Source organism: Moschus berezovskii, chromosome 3 (genome assembly GCF_049115385.1).
Source record: "Moschus berezovskii isolate FMDL1 chromosome 3, NW_MosBer_1.0, whole genome shotgun sequence".
NCBI lineage: Eukaryota > Metazoa > Chordata > Mammalia > Artiodactyla > Moschidae > Moschus > Moschus berezovskii.
Genome location: NC_142462.1, coordinates 93252878 through 93269314, shown reverse-complemented (window position 1 = coordinate 93269314; position 16437 = coordinate 93252878).

The following is a 16437-nucleotide window of genomic DNA, read 5'->3' as shown; positions in this document are numbered from 1 at the left end:
AGTGTCATATTTTTTGCCTTTTCTCATTCTTCCTGGGGTTCTCCAGGCAAGAATACTGTAGTGGTTTGTCATTTCCTCCTCCAGTGGACCCATTTTGTCAGAATTCTTCATTATGAACCATCCATCTTGGGTGACTTTGCATGGCATGCTTCATAGCTTCATTAAGTTTTGTAAGCTCCTTTGCTATGCATGACAAGGCTGTGATCCATGAAGAGATACATATATGAGTGTACATGTATTTAAAAAAAATAGAATGCTTACATGAATATGTATGCTGTCATTCATCTACTTGAAATACAGCTTATATTTTAAATGCAGTTTAATATAATGTGGGATATCAAAAATAATATATGATTTAATGCATAAATAATATGAAAATATATATTTCAGTGACAAATATATTTGTCTTTATTGTACATACAGAATTCATTTAAATATGCATAAGTTTACAAATGTGCAATTTAAAGTTTTTCTGTATTTGAGATAGCCTCAGAAAAGCAAGATTCACAAAATTTTTAGAACTATTAATGAAGAAGTGTCATTTTCCTAATCATCATAATCTTTTTGGATTTTGCAAAAACAAAGCTCTACAGAATATTATAAATGTGTTTATTCTTGTTTTAAAAAGAACTTTTAAGCTACTTACAATGTTAATTATTCATTGCTTTCTTGCCTGAGAGAAAATAACATAATATCAATGATGTGTTTTCTTTAATTTCTAAAGTTTAATGTAAGGGAACAAAATCTACTTCAGCATGAAAAGATCTTTTAAGATGCTTTTATTTTTAAACTCTGTTATTGGCCTATGAAAAGAAAACATGATTTGTATGAAAGAAAACATGGAATTTCATTGTCTCAGTTCTTGCTAATATGAAAAGTCAACACAGAAAAGTTTAATAAAAATAAATAAAATTTTGTTTTCTAAATTTTCTTCAAGAAATGGGTACTGGGAGAATTCAAAATCCAAATGACAAATAATTAAATTAAGTACTTATTTTATACAATACACAAAAATCAACTCAAAATAGATGAAATATTTAAATTCAAGAACTGAAAATGTAGAATTCCTGAGGAAAACATAGAAGGAGAGTTTCTTTACATTGGCCTTGGCAAGGATTTCAAGGTTAGATAATGAAAAGCACAGTCAATGAGAGCAAAAATAGGCAAGACTACATCAAAAAAGCTTCTGCTCACAAAAGATTTGCAAACCATTAATTTCAAAATACATGAGGTTAATTTCCAAAATATATAAGAACATTCTACAGCTCAATAGCAAAATAAACTAATAATAATCCTATTAAAAAGTTGACCTAAGTCTTGAAAAAGCATTTCTTCAAAGAAGACATATAATATATTAAATTGTTCAGTATCCCCAATCATCACCAAAAAGGAAATCAAAACCATAATGAGATATTGCAACACCCTACTAGGGTGGCTATTAACAAAAAACAGAAGATAAGTGCTAACAAGGCTGTGGAGAAATTGAAATTCTCCCACACTATTAACAGGAATGCTAGTGCAATGGCTGCAAAGAACCCATGGAAGTTCCATATTGCTTTTAAATTAAAAAAATATATAACTACCATGTAATCTACCAATTCAACTTTTTATTATTTGTCCAAACAAATTGAAATCAGGATCTTGAAGAAAGATTAAATAGACTCCTTTGTTCACTGTGGCACACAATAACCAAGATGTAATAGGGAGAACAAATCTGACTTAATATTATGTCTTTCTTTTTTTTTTTTTTTCACTTCAACCTTTGTGTTTGTTGCCTGTGCTTAGTCATGCTGACTCTGCACCTTCTGTAAAAGAATGTTGCCTATAGTCTGAAATAAACACTAAGATGTAATAAGAAGGACAAAATCTGACTCCATATTAGATCTATTCCTTTTAATGTAACCTTTAGTGCTTTGTTGCATGTGCTTAGTCCTGCTGGCTCTGCACCTTTTGTAGAAGGATGCTTTTTGCTTGAAATAAACAAGATAGCCTATTCTTAGGGCTCTGACCTTTAAGAGTCTGTTCATACAGAGAAAAAAATGTTGCAGAACAGAGAATAACATTTGTTTTATTGGAGGATGACTTGACCTACATGGACAGCTGATGAACAAAGGATTTGACACCAAGAAGTTTGTAGCAACTAACAATGCCCATCCCTCAACCTGCCTTTAAAAATGTCTAGCTGAAACCATTTGGGGAGTTCAAGGCTTTTTGCGCAGTCACCTGTCTTATTGAAAGGCCCTGAAATGAACCTTTGCCTCAAACTCCAAGTTTTGGCATTTGGCATTATTTGGCCTTATTATGTATCAGGCACAGGAACTTACATTCCATAACAAAGATATAGAAACAATTTAAGTGTCTATCAACAAATGAATAACAAAGTTATATATGCATATAATGGAATATTATTAACCTTAAAAATTGAAGGAAATCCAGAAATATGGAAAGACAGGGATGAAACTTGAGGACATCAGGCCAGGTGAAATAAGCCAGTTACAGGACAAATACTAAATGATTCTACTTATATCAGGTATCTAGAAGTTAAACTCATAGTAGCAAAGAGTGCAATTTTAGTTGGCAAGTGTTGGGGATAGGGGAACAGTGGTAGGTGCCTATCAATCAGAATAAATTTTTAGTTATACAAGAAGATTAATCTTAGATATTTGCTAAGTACAACAGTTTGCCTATAGGTTACAATATTATATCGTACACTAAAAAAATGTGATGAGGGAAATCTCATTTTATCTCAGTAAAACTTTTAAAAATGAATTTTTCTAATACATAGGTTTTATTCTTCATGCGTTTTTAGACATATGCAAATCTCCACAGACATCAGTTAACACTGCCTACTTTCTTACACACACACACACACACACACATAAGAAAGAAAGGAAGGAAAGGAGGAAGGGAAAGGGGAGGAGAAAATAAAAGAAATTTTGTAAGTTAATAAGTAAGTATTAGCCACAAATCCAAACTAGCAATTTTAAGAACTAAATGAAATACAGATCACTTCATAAGCCATCAAATTTTTAACTATTCATTTGCAGTGACTAGTACTATTATCTGGCCAGCTTTTCTCAGTACCTTTACATAGTGGCAAAGGAACTGTTGCTGCTGCTGCTAAGTCGCTTCAGTCGTATCTGACTCTGTGCAACCCCATAGATGGCAGCCCACCAGGCCCCCCATCCCTGGAATTCTTCAGGCAAGAACACTGGAGTGGGTTGCCATTTCCTTCTCCAATGCATGAAAGTGAAGTCTCAGTCGTTTCTAACTCCTAACGACCCCACAGACTGCAGCCTACCAGGCTCCTCCATCCATGGGATTTTCCAGGCAAGAGTACTAGAGCGGGTTGCCATTGCCTTATCTGTTAGCTTTATCTAAAAGTGTTCATTTGCTACCCAGTGATGACAATTACCTGTCTCCTCCTCTTTTATAGACTTTTAATCTTGAAACTGAAAATGTTGTGAGCCAAATTCATAGACATCCTCATTTGAGACAAAAACATCAAATCCAGACAGTCTGTCAAGTAATGATTATGCCAGCAAGCCAAACCCATGTCATAGAAAGTAAATAACATAGGAAAGATCCCAACCTAGGCAACAAAGTCAGATGATGACTGCCAAGCCATGGTTGCTTGATCAAAGGCAATGGGCTAGGCTCCAGAGATGAGGTTAAAATTAAATGATTAACCCACAGGGTTGGAAGAGCTCACTTTGATACCAGCTACAATCCCAATGACCTAGAGGAATCCCCACAGACTGAAGCAGCTGCTGCTTCTGCTATAAAATTTGATGCCAAGAAAACAAAGGCTGCATTCACTTCAATTTCCTCAGCTTCAAAATAACATTGAAAACTTATATTTTTTTACAATGTATGCCATCAAAACATATTCTAAACTGTTTCTTACCTTCCTAACATGTCATCCTAAGTATGCTTCAAAATTTTTCAATACAGTGCTCGCAATACACTAAATATCTCACCCATATGGAAAGAAATTAAGTAGCCAATTCAGGCTACCCACTTAACACAGTTGAGCAAGCTGCACTCTGGGATCTTTTCCAGATACCTGTGCCCTCCTTCTAGCATTGGAGACAAGCACCTTTCCTCCTGGCTCTCTAATTCTGTGACCTCATGGAAGATTATGGGGCATTGGACCTAATCTTCCGTTTCCCAAATTTCTCTGCTCTGAGTAGTCCATCTCCTGCTATTCTTCCATTTCTCATAATAAGACTGTTTCTGACCTATCTAAAACTATGTGCCTATATAGCAATTAACAGTTTTCAAAGTTGTATCACCTTATTATCTCAGTACTGCTTCAGTTTAAATCTGCTATAGAGCGTGGTTGTTGCTATCACTGCACATATAAGGATATAAAGTTCAAAGCACTAACAAACTTCCTCAAGGACATGCAGTTAATAATACAGATGCAATTTTGTGGTCCCAAGGCTAGCATTAGCAACACTAAACTCATTCTTCCCTTCACAATCCCCTGATAGCTTTGTGTAGTTAAAGTGTTTCCCTTAATTCTGTATGGTATACATAAAATGTGATCAATGATCTTCAGCAGATTGTCTAAAATACCATTCTTAAAATACTATAACATAGGTAGAAAATCCATTCCTTTAGATTAACAAATATAAAATTTAGCTTCAAATAACTTAAGTGACTTTGATTAGAGAAAACCACTGTATCAATGTCAAAGAAAGAGAAACCTCTTTTTTTTAATAGAAAATAAAAAATATCATCAACGTCTTGCTCCTCAGATGTCTGAAATACCATGAATAGAATGTCTTTAGGTTCATTCATTCAGCAAGCATCTACCTAAAAATGCTAATAGATGTACATAAAATAAAAGCCTGTGACACATGTATCTACAATTATGAAGATTCAACAAAGAATAAAAACTGCTCCATCTCTTTGAGGAGTACAGGCTACATTGAAATATTCACAAACAACCAGAGCTAGTAAATATTACATAAGAGATGGGAATACCAGACCACCTGACCTATCTCTTGAGAAACCTTTATGCAGGTCAGGAAGCACCAGTTAGAACTGGACATGGAACAACAGATTGGTTCCAAATAGGAAAAGGAGTACGTCAAGGCTGTATATTGTCATTCTGCTTATTTAACTTTTATGCAGAGTATATCATGAGAAACGCTGGACCGGAGGAAGCCCAAGCTGGAATCAAGACTGCTGGGAGAAATATCAATAACTTCAGATATGCAGATGACACCACCCTTATGGCAGAAAGTGAAAAGGAACTAAAAAGCCTCTTGATGAAAGAGAAAGAGGAGAGTGAAAATGTTGGCTTAAAGCTCAACATTCAGAAAACTAAGATCAGGGCATCTGGGCCTATCACTTCATGGGAAATAGATGGGGAAACAGTGTCAGACTTTATTTTTTGGGGCTCCAAAATCACTGCAGATGGTGCTTGCAGCCATGAAATTAAAAGACACTTACTCCTTGGAAGGAAAGTTATGACCAGCCTAGATAGTATATTCAAAAGCAGAGACATTACTTTGTCAACAAAGGTCCGTCTAGGCAAGGCTATGGTTTTTCCAGTGATCATGTGTGGATGTGAGAGTTGGACTGTGAAGAAGGCTGAGCACCGAAGAATTGATGCTTTTGAACTGTGGTGCTGGAGAAGACTCTTGAGAGTCCCTTGGACTGCAAGGAGATCCAACCAGTCCATTCTAAAGGAGATCAATCCTGGGTGTTAATTGGAAGGACTGATGCTAAACCTGAAACTGCAATACTTTGGCCACCTCATGTGATGAGTTGACTCCCTGGAAAAGAGTCTGATGCTGGGAAGGATTGGGGGCAGGAGGAGAAGGAGACGACAGAGAATGAGATGGCTGAATGGCATCACCAACTTGATGGACATGAGTTTGAGTGAACTCCGGGAGTCGGTGATGGACAGGGAGGCCTGGTGAGCTGTGATTCATGTGGTCGCAAAGAGTTGGACACGACTGAGCGACTGAACTGAACTGAACTGATGATGGAGACATAGGAGGCTCCTGAGTTCTCTTCCTCTCATGGTTGCACCAAATTTACACACAGAACAATTCTCTCTGAAAGAGATCCAAGAAACTAACTGAGCAATTCTTACATATCAGATAAATGACAGGATATCCAAATAAAAATGGGTGCAAAAAAATGAAACTCATTTCATAAGCCCCAACCTCAATACAGCACCATTCAATCAGGAGGGAATTTCCACGCTGATCTTCTCCCTGAGGAGTCACAGAATATCTAGCAAATTTTAAAACAAAGAAAGTCAATATATAATGATACAGGTATCAATTAATCAAAAGCATAAAACAATTATGACCATTTATATACTCCAAATAGGAACATTGAAATATATAAAGTAAATTAACATATCTGAAGGAGGAAATAGTCCACATTAAAATAACAAAAGGGGACTTCAATAGGCACTTTCAATAACAGATAGATCATCCAGATAGAATATCAATAAGGAAACATCAGACTTAAGCTCATATTATCATATGGCCTAACCAAATTTATTCAGAGCATTCTATCCAACAGTAGGAAAATATACCTTCTTCTCAAATGCACATGAAACATTTCCCAAGATAAATTAGATATTAGTCCACAAAGCAAGTTGTAATAAACTTAAGAAGATGGAAATCATATCAATCATCTTTTTAGGCTACAATGATAGGTAACTAAAAATCAATTATAAGAAGAAAAATAGAAAAGTCACAAATATGACATGCTCCTGAACAACCAATGAGTCAAATAAAAATCAAAGTGAAATCAAAAAATATATTAAGGCAAATGGAAACAGAAACACAGCTTATCAAAATCTTGGGGATGCAGCACAGGCAGTTCTAAAAGGGAAGATCATTTTAACACCTACATTAAGGAAAAAGGAAGATCTCCAACATCCTAACTTTACATCTTAAGAAACTAGAAACAGAAAAGAAAAACTTAACCCAAAGTTAGGAGAAAAAGAAATAATGCACATGGGTTTGGGTGAACTCCGAGAGTTGGTGATGGACAGGGAGGCCTGGCGTGCTGTGATTCATGGGGTTGCAAAGAGTCAGACAGGACTGAGCGACTGAACTGACTGACTGACTGACTGAACATAAAATAAAATACAGACCAAAAGACAATATGAAACATCAATGAAACTAGGGCTTTGTTTTTGAAAAGATAGACAAAATACATAAACATTTAGTGAGACACAATAGGACAAAAAGAGAGAGGATATAAGGAAACAAAATCTTAAAAGAAGATATTACAGAGAATAACAGAAACACTTACAAGCATAAAAGAGTACAATGAAAACTTACACTTCAAGAAAAAAAGCAATCTATATGAAATGGTTATATTCTTAGAAACATACAAATTATTACCATGAAGAAATATCAACTATGACTGGTATCAAGATGAATCAGTAATCAAAAACCTCACAACCAAGAAAAGTTCAAGACTGGCTTCACTAGTAAATTCTACCAAATATTTAAAGAACTAATACCAGTTCTTCTCAAACTCTTCCAAAAATAGGAGGAAACACATCCAAACTCACTTTATAAGGGCAGCATTAACTGCATGCCAAAGTCAGACAGGGGTTTCCTTGTTGTCTCAGATGGCAAAGAATCTGCCTGCAATGCAGGTGACTCAAGTTTGAACCCTGGGTTGGGAAGATCCCCTGGAGAAGGAATTAGCAACCCACTCCAGTATGCTTGCCTGGGAAAACCCATGGAGAAAGGAGCCTGGGCCGATGTAGTCCATGGAATTGCAGAGTAGGACACAACTGGGCAAATAACACTTATACACTTTCAAAGTCAGACAAGGACACTACAAGAAAAAAAAAAATGTATATATATATATATGGGCCAATATCCTTGATGAACATAGCTGCAAACATCCTCAACAAAACAGTAGGAACCAAATTTAAAAATACATTAATAAGCTCATGATCAAGTGGGATTTCTTTAAACTGAGATACACAAATGTCTCAATGTCTGTAAAGGAATAAACCAAAATGAAGGATAAATACCATATAAACATCTCAGTAGATAGGAAAATATATATGACAAAATTCAATGCCTTTCATGATAACAACTTTCAATAAACTGGGTATAGAGGAAAGTTATCTCAATAAAAAAGATCGTATATGACAGTTAATATCACACTCAAAGAGAAATGCTGAAAGCTTTCCTCTGAGGTCAGGAACATACAAGGAAGGCCACTTTCATCATTTTCATAAGCGTAATGCTGGAAGTTCTAACAAGCAATTAGTAAAGAAATGGAAATAAAGGCATCTAAATCATATAGGAAAAAGTAAAATTGTCTCTATTTGAAAATAACATCATGCTATTTGCAGAAAACCCTAAAGACTCCACCAAAACAGTTAGAACAAATAAATCAATTTTTAAAAAATTGCAGGAGCCAAAATTCAGTATAAAATTCAATTGTGTTTCTATACATGAACAAGATACCTAAGAAAGAAATTAAGAGAACCATCACATTTCTAAAAGCATCAAAAAATAAAATATTTAGAGAAAAATTTTATCAAGTAGGTATAATATCTGTAATGAAGTTTTTCTGTACTGAAAAACTGTCAGACATTGATAAAGAAACTGAAGAGGACTCTTATAAATATAAAGGTGTTCTTTATTCATGGATTGAAAAAATTAATATTTGAAAAATATAAAATAATATTCATACTGTCCAAAGCATTTCTACAGATTAAGTGAAATTTATACCAATATTTCAATGAAATTTTTTACAGAAATTAAAAAAAAAATTGACAGCACAAAAGATCCTAAATATACAAAGCAATACAGAGAAAGAACAAAGATGGAGCCATCATACTTCCTTATTTCAAACTATATTATAAAGCTATAGTAATCAAAACAGCATGATATCGATATAAAACAGACAAGCAAATCAATGAAATGGAACAGAAAGCCCAGAAATAAACCGATGCATACACAATCAATAAATCCACCAGAAAAAATGTAAGAATATGCAATGGGATAAAATAGCCTCCTCTACTGATGGTGGTGGGAAAACTGGGTAGAAACATGCAAAAAGATGAACCTAGACCCCTATGTTAAAGTATTCTGGTTTTAATGAAGAAAGAATTCCAGAGAATTAAAAATGTGTTATTAAATACACATGTCATGCTATACTTGTACAAGGGAAGGAGAAATTGATATGTTTCTAATTCATATAGCCTTCTTAATTTACTGAAACTATTTATTCTCCTGTTTCAATTTTTTTTATTTAGTAAACTTCCCTATAGTCATGAAGATTCATTAGAATATCACTCACAGAAAAAGTGATCCACTTAGTTTGTGTTTTCTTAAATCTCATCATGAACCAGAGATTTTTTTCCCCCAAATAAGTTTCATCTCTAAAAGAGAAATAGTCTTCCCCAAAACAGAGGAACTTTGAGAGAATAACATTCACCATTCTGGCACAAAAGTGACCCTCTTATGAAAAATTCTGACAAATAAGTGTGGTCTCTAAGCTACCTACTTTCCTGCCCATCTGTCTCTATGGCATGGTGCCCTTACTCAAAGGGCATTGCTAATTTTATTTCGAAAAAAATAAGTCAATAAAAGGTAAAGTAAGGTAAAGTAGAATTTGCATTGCAAATAAAAGTGATTTTTATTTCAGTTGTGTTTACTTTCATTTTTGCTATTGCTTTTTTTTAGCCAGAGGATAGGAGAGGGCATTTAAATGAATTCTCAAATAATATGGGGAGAAGAAAGATACAAAACAAAAAAATCCTGTTTATTTCCTTATTTAAACTGGCAATGCGTAAAATCACAAGCATAATTGTATTAATGAGAAGGTCATTCTCAGCAGCATAATCCACATTAACTAACTGGCTCTCCTTATAAAATACAAACCTTAAAAAAGAAAGAAATGAGAGTGAAATGAAGAATTCTCAAACGTTGCTTCACAGAACATTTTACCATTAAGATTAGGCAATTAGAACATACTAGGAGTGTGCCTATGAAATAAAGGCATCAACCAGCAGCCACTTCATCCAAATGAAATCACTTGAAAGACATCACCATTCAATCTAACATTAATAGAGCAATAAAAATGAACTCAACCACAAAACTTTTATAATATTTCCTTGAGCTTATATTTCAAGAAACTCAAGAAACCTGGATAATAAAGAACTATAATCCTTAGTTTCAGTTTAGACACTCAGTCGTGTCTGACTCTTTGTGACCACATGAATTGCAGCAAGCCAGGCCTCCCTGTCCATCACCAACACCTGGAGTCTACCCAAACCCATGTCCATCAAGTCGGTGATGCCATCCAACCATCACATCCTCTGTCATCCCCTTCTCCTCCTGTCCCCAATACTTCCCAGCATCAGAGTCTTTCCCAGTGAGTCAACTTTTCTCATGAGCTGGCCAAAGCATTTGAGTTTCAGCTTCAGCATCAGTCCTTCCAATGAAAACCCAGGACTAATCTCCTTTAGGATGGACTGGTTGGGTCTCCTTGCAGTCCAAGGGACTCTCAAGAGTCTTCTCCAACACCACAGTTCAAAAGCATCAATTCTTCGGCAATCAGCTTTCTTCACAGTCCAACTCTCACACCCATACACGACCACGGGAAAAACCATAGCTTTGACTAGACAGAACTTTGTTGGCAAAGTAATGTCTCTGCTTTTTAATATACTATCAAGGTTGGTCATAACTTTCCTTCCAAGGAGTAAGCGTCTTTTAATTTCATGGTTGCAATCACCATCTGCAGTGATTTTGGAGCCCAGAAATATAAAGTGTGACACTGTTTCCACTGTTTCCCCATCTATTTCCCATGAAATGATGAGCCCAGATGCCATGATCTTAGTTTTCTGAATGTTGAGCTTTAAGCCAACTTTTTCACTCTCCTCTTTCACTTTCATCAAGAGGCTTTTGAGTTCCTCTTCACTTTCTGCCATAAGGGTAGTGTCATCTGCATATCTGAGGTTATTGATATTTCTCCCGGCAATCTTGATTCCAGCTTGTGCTTCTTCCAGCCCAGCGTTTCTCATGATGTACTCTGCATAGAAGTTAAATAAGCAGGGTGACAATATACAGCCTTGACGTACTCCTTTTCCTATTTGGAACCAGTCTGTTGGTCCATGTCCAGTTCTAACTGTTGCTTCCTTACCTGCATACAGGTTTCTCAAGAGAAAGGTCAGATGTTCTGGTATTCCCATCTCTTTAAGAATTTTCCACAGTTTATTGTGGTCCACATGGTTAAAGGCTTTGGCAAGTCTTCAAATTTAATTGACTTTGTTATTCTTTACTTTGAATTTATTTTCTATCTTCATAAAAACAACTGTATTAAAGTCAAATATATGCTTTCTATAGTAGAACATGTTTATGCTTATGCTATAATTACAGAAAGTTGATATTACTTCATAAAGTATCATTGATGAGAAACAAGGCTAATAATTTCCCCTACTAGTATTTGTTCTCAAGAGGTGTGGAAAGCTCTACAATAACTGTAGACCAACTGTTAGAGCTCTTACATTAAAATAATGCTGCCTATAGGAAAATGTCTAATGGCTTATTAAAAAGCAGAGACATTACTTTGGCAACAAAGGTCCATCTAGTGAAGGCTATGGTTTTTCCAGTGGTCATGAATGGATGTGAGAGTTGGACTGTGAAGAAGGCTGATCGTCGAAGAATTGATACTTTAGAACTGTGGTGCTGGAGAAGACTCTTGAGAGTCCCTTGGATTGCAAGGAGATCCAACCAATCCAACCAGTCCATCTATATCAAGAATATAAATTGAAAGAAAAAATATTTTTTACTTCTCTCATGGTGTGTACTTTTCTTAAAAAATCTTGTGCTTTTCCCCAAGTTAAATATATTGTATGATATCTTACTCAGATATTCCAACACAAAATTTCACCACTTATTCTCTTTGCCTAATGCAACTAAATAATATCTCATCAGATATGCAACATACTTTATACTAAGTTGTATGTAGATATCATTTAACAAATATATCTAAAACTTTAGATCTTTTTGTCAAAGTAATTTTATTATAAACTGGAAAATTCCTAAAGAACCATTTCACATTCTGGGTCAGTCCATACATCCATTCATCCACCTATGCATCCATCCATCAATTCACTTCACATTAAATTAAACCTTAGTTCCAGGGACAGTGATGTGCGTATTAATAGCAAGCAGAACTCATTTATACACTGATGAGAATGACACTGCGAAAGCCTGGTGACCCAAGAGGATTTAAGGAGATTTTTAAAAAAGAGACTAAATTTCTGAGATGTATTTGAGTGTGCTCCAGAACCCAAGGGCTTCCCTGCTGGCTCAGATGGTAAAGAGTTGCCTGCAATGTGGGAGACTTGGGTTCTATCCCTGGATCTGGAAGACCCCCTGGAGGAGGAAATGGCAACCCACTCTAGTATTCTTGCCTGGAAAATCCCATGGACAGAGGAGCCTGGCAGGCTACAGTCCATGGGGTCACAGAGTCATATACGACTGAGTGAAGCCATGGGCAAAATTGTGGAAATTCTGTTTTCTCCATTTTACAATGGTTTTCTTCCCACTGTAAAACGAGGACAAGAAATGATAATAGCACTGATATTTATTGCTTCATATTAACAGATTTGACTATGATGAGTTAAGCACTTGTATAATGTCTTTTGTTTGCTCAATCCAGTGTGATGTGAGGGCATCATCTGAAAAGTGACATGGGACAAGAGGTGGGAGTTTTAGAGAGTGAAGACAAGTTATGAAAAAGTCTTGTGATGAGAAGCAGAGTTCATTTGCTACAGAAAAATATCGAGATCTAAGAGTTGTATTAAGGACCTATTTGCATTATCAGTATGAAGTCATAACCATTCACCTTCCTCGTTGTGTGATTTTTCTGTAACTTCTGGGCAGCTGGTTTCATTAGTTTAGGTTTCTGTCAAGTAGGTGCAACAGAGTTGAGAAGGAGCTATAATAGCTCCTCTGTAGTAATCAACTAAAAAATCTAGACTAGATTTAAAAATGAATAAAGACAGGAAAGAAGTGGGTTTGGTGAATGTTGTATAATATTTACAATTTCTCTACCTCACAGTAGACCTTGCATAATAATGCAAAATTTATAACTTCATGCTCTATTTCTATCTCAAGTTCAGTATCAATCAGCTTTTGCATGTATTAAAGAGGTATGCTCACAGGCAAGAACTCAATTGTCTATCCATAACTGGGGACTTTAAGGAGCTATAAAACTGCATGAATCTATGTGTGTGTGTGTTCATGTGTTTTCATTTCACTCTCTGCATGGCATAACATTTGTTCTAGATTGATATCCAAGGAAATGATAGCTGGCTATGATGCACTATTCATGAAACTATATATTTGGAGTAAAATTATAAAATGGAGTTAAATTCACAAACCATTTTTAATGTATCCCAAATTTGAACATAAAGTTCATAAATCATCTACGATAAAGTCCAATATAGATATACATTTTTACTCTAAAAGTTTGTAAAACTCTTCTCTATTCAATTCCACCAATGTAACAACTGTGAAATAAATGATTTGAAAATTACATATGACAAAAATTAATTCAAAGAAATTAATTCTTCTCAGGTGAACAGGCTCTTGGAAAGGTCTTTCACTTTATTGTAATTATTTAATAATTTTTCAAATCATGATAAAAAATCTCCCCCATAAATAAAGGACAATAAACTAATGGAAGAAGAGAGGTCACTATTTCAGTCTCTTGAAATGCAGTTGTCCTACAGTGAAATATGGTAACTTCTCATGACATACACTTTAGCCTCTATCATAAACTTTCTGGAGAACTTTATTTAAAACTGTTCTTATACTACAGTATCAAATTTATTTCAACACAATATTTTTAACCTATTACAACAAACATTGCTGTGTATATGAAGAACTTTTGTAAAAAATGGAAAACTATAATAAAAAACAATTTTCAATAGATTTTTCATTTCCCTATATTGAAAATCAGTCTCAAAATGCTAAAGACCTAGATATAACTGTATTTCAAAATAATACACTGAGCCCCATGCCTTATCCATTTCATTTAAGTTAACAAGTCAGCTTTTTCCTCCATTAAAATTAACTTACATTGCCCAAAGAAATAGTTATTTCGGTATATAAGAGAATAAAATTACAAAAAAATTTTATCATGATCACATTATCACACAGAGTGAATGTAAATTCAAGGAATATCTTTTAATATCACTTCTTCCAGACAACTAGAACTCCATAATGTACCTTTAAAGAGATACTAAGTGTAGCAGAATTTACCACTTGAGTTTACCAAAACTGGGAAAATAAAAACAAGTTGCTGAAATAATTCTATGCACATGACAAATCATAAGTGTCTTTAATACTGAAATGAATTAGTAACACATCAGCAAAAGCTTCTCTTCCAGTTATAAATATTACCAGAAATTTTATTCTTTGTTTCTAAGTAATGCAAATTGGGACAGGAGTAAGTCAAGGCTGTATATTGTCTCCCTGTTTATTTAACTTATATGCAGAGTACATCATGAGAAATGCTGGACTGGATGAAGCACAAATTGGAATCAAGAGTGCTGGGAAAAATATCAATAACCTCAGATATGCAGGTGATACCACCCTTATGGCAGAAAGTGAAGAACTAAAGAGCCTCTTGATGAAAGAGAAAGAGGAAAGTGAAAAAGTTGGTTTAAAACTCCATATTCAGAAAACTAATATCATGGCATACAGTCCCATCACTTCATGGAAATGGAGAAACAGTGGAAACTATGAGAGACTTTATGTTTTTGTGCTCCAAAATCACTTCAGATGGTGACTGCAGCCATGAAATTAAAAGATGCTGACTCCTTGGAAGAAAAGCTATGACCAACCTAGACAACATATTAAAAACCAGAGACATTATTTGCCAACAAAGGTCCATCTAGTCAAAGTTATGATTTTTCCAAGAGTCATTCTGGATGTGAGATTTGGACTACAAAGAAAGTTGAGCACCAAAGAATTGATGCTTTTTGAAATGTGGTATTGGAGGAGACTCTTGAGAGTCCCTTGGACTGTAAAGAGATACAACCAGTCAATTCTAAAGGAAATCAGTCCTGAATATTCATTGGAAGGATTGATGCTGAAGCTCAAACTCCAATACTTTGGCCACCTGATGTGAAGAACTGACTCATTGGAAAAGACCGTGATGTTGGGAAAGATTGAAGGCAGGAGGAGAACGCAATGACAGAGGATGAGATGGTTGAATGGCATCACCAACTCAATGGACATGAGTTTGAGTAACCTTTGGGAGTTGGTGATGGACAGGGAGGCCTGGTGTGCTGTAGTCCACCGGGGTCACAAATAGTCGGACAGGATTGAGTGACTGAACTGAACTAAACTGTCTAATTGTTTGAGCTGGGACATGAAAATTCTCCTACTCTGTCACTACTGTTACACTAGCATTTACATCCAGACTGGAAACTACATCATCAGCTCCTCTGGTTCTCAGTCCTTTGACTGGGTCTGAATTATATCACCAGCTTTTCTGCTTCTCCAGCTTGCAGATGGCAGATCATGGGACTCCTCAGTCTCCACATCCATGTGAGCTGATTCCTTACAATAATATAATAATATTTAGGCAATAATCTAAAATGCAAAAATATAGAACACTATAAAGAATTTGTGACTAGAGAAAGGCTATTTTACAAATTCCCTTCTATAGACAGAGCAGCAAGTATATTATATAATAAAGTTGCTATGAAACTGTAATAAAACATGATTATATCATAAGTAGTATGGCCCAGAGAAAAATTCTAAATTATATGTGAATTAGTTAAAATTGAATTATTTGAAATTTAAAATTTTTAAACATTTAATTTCAAATATCTAAAAGTTTAGTATTAAATACTTATATTTCAAATATTAGACTTATAAAATGCAATATTTAACATTGCACTAGATATAAATAGTGATATTTTAAAGTTTTTCATGAAAATACAAGAAATAGAATATTCTTTCAGGTAAATAATAGGACACCTTATACCATGAAACATTAACAGAAGGATTTAGAACAATTTTAATGCACCATCAATATGTTCGGTAAATGTAGTTATAAAGGTTTTAGATGAATTATATTCAAGTAATCATAGTTAAGTGAAAAGCATTAGTGTTTGAGAAGATTCTAGAATATTTCAAAATAGATAAGGATAATCCTATAAATATTTAAAGCTTTATTAACTCAAGGTTTTAAATGGCAGGTGTTTCAGAATTGAATGTAGCGCTACTGGCAATAATTTTCAAAATTTACTTTTCTGCACGGACATGCTTAAACTAGACTTCCAGAGGCAAAGTGATAGTTTGAATATTTCAGATGTATTAAAATAATTTTCTAATATATATAAACGCTTTTAGCTAAAAATTACTTAACTCCATAATAATTTAGTGCCCCAGATTAAAT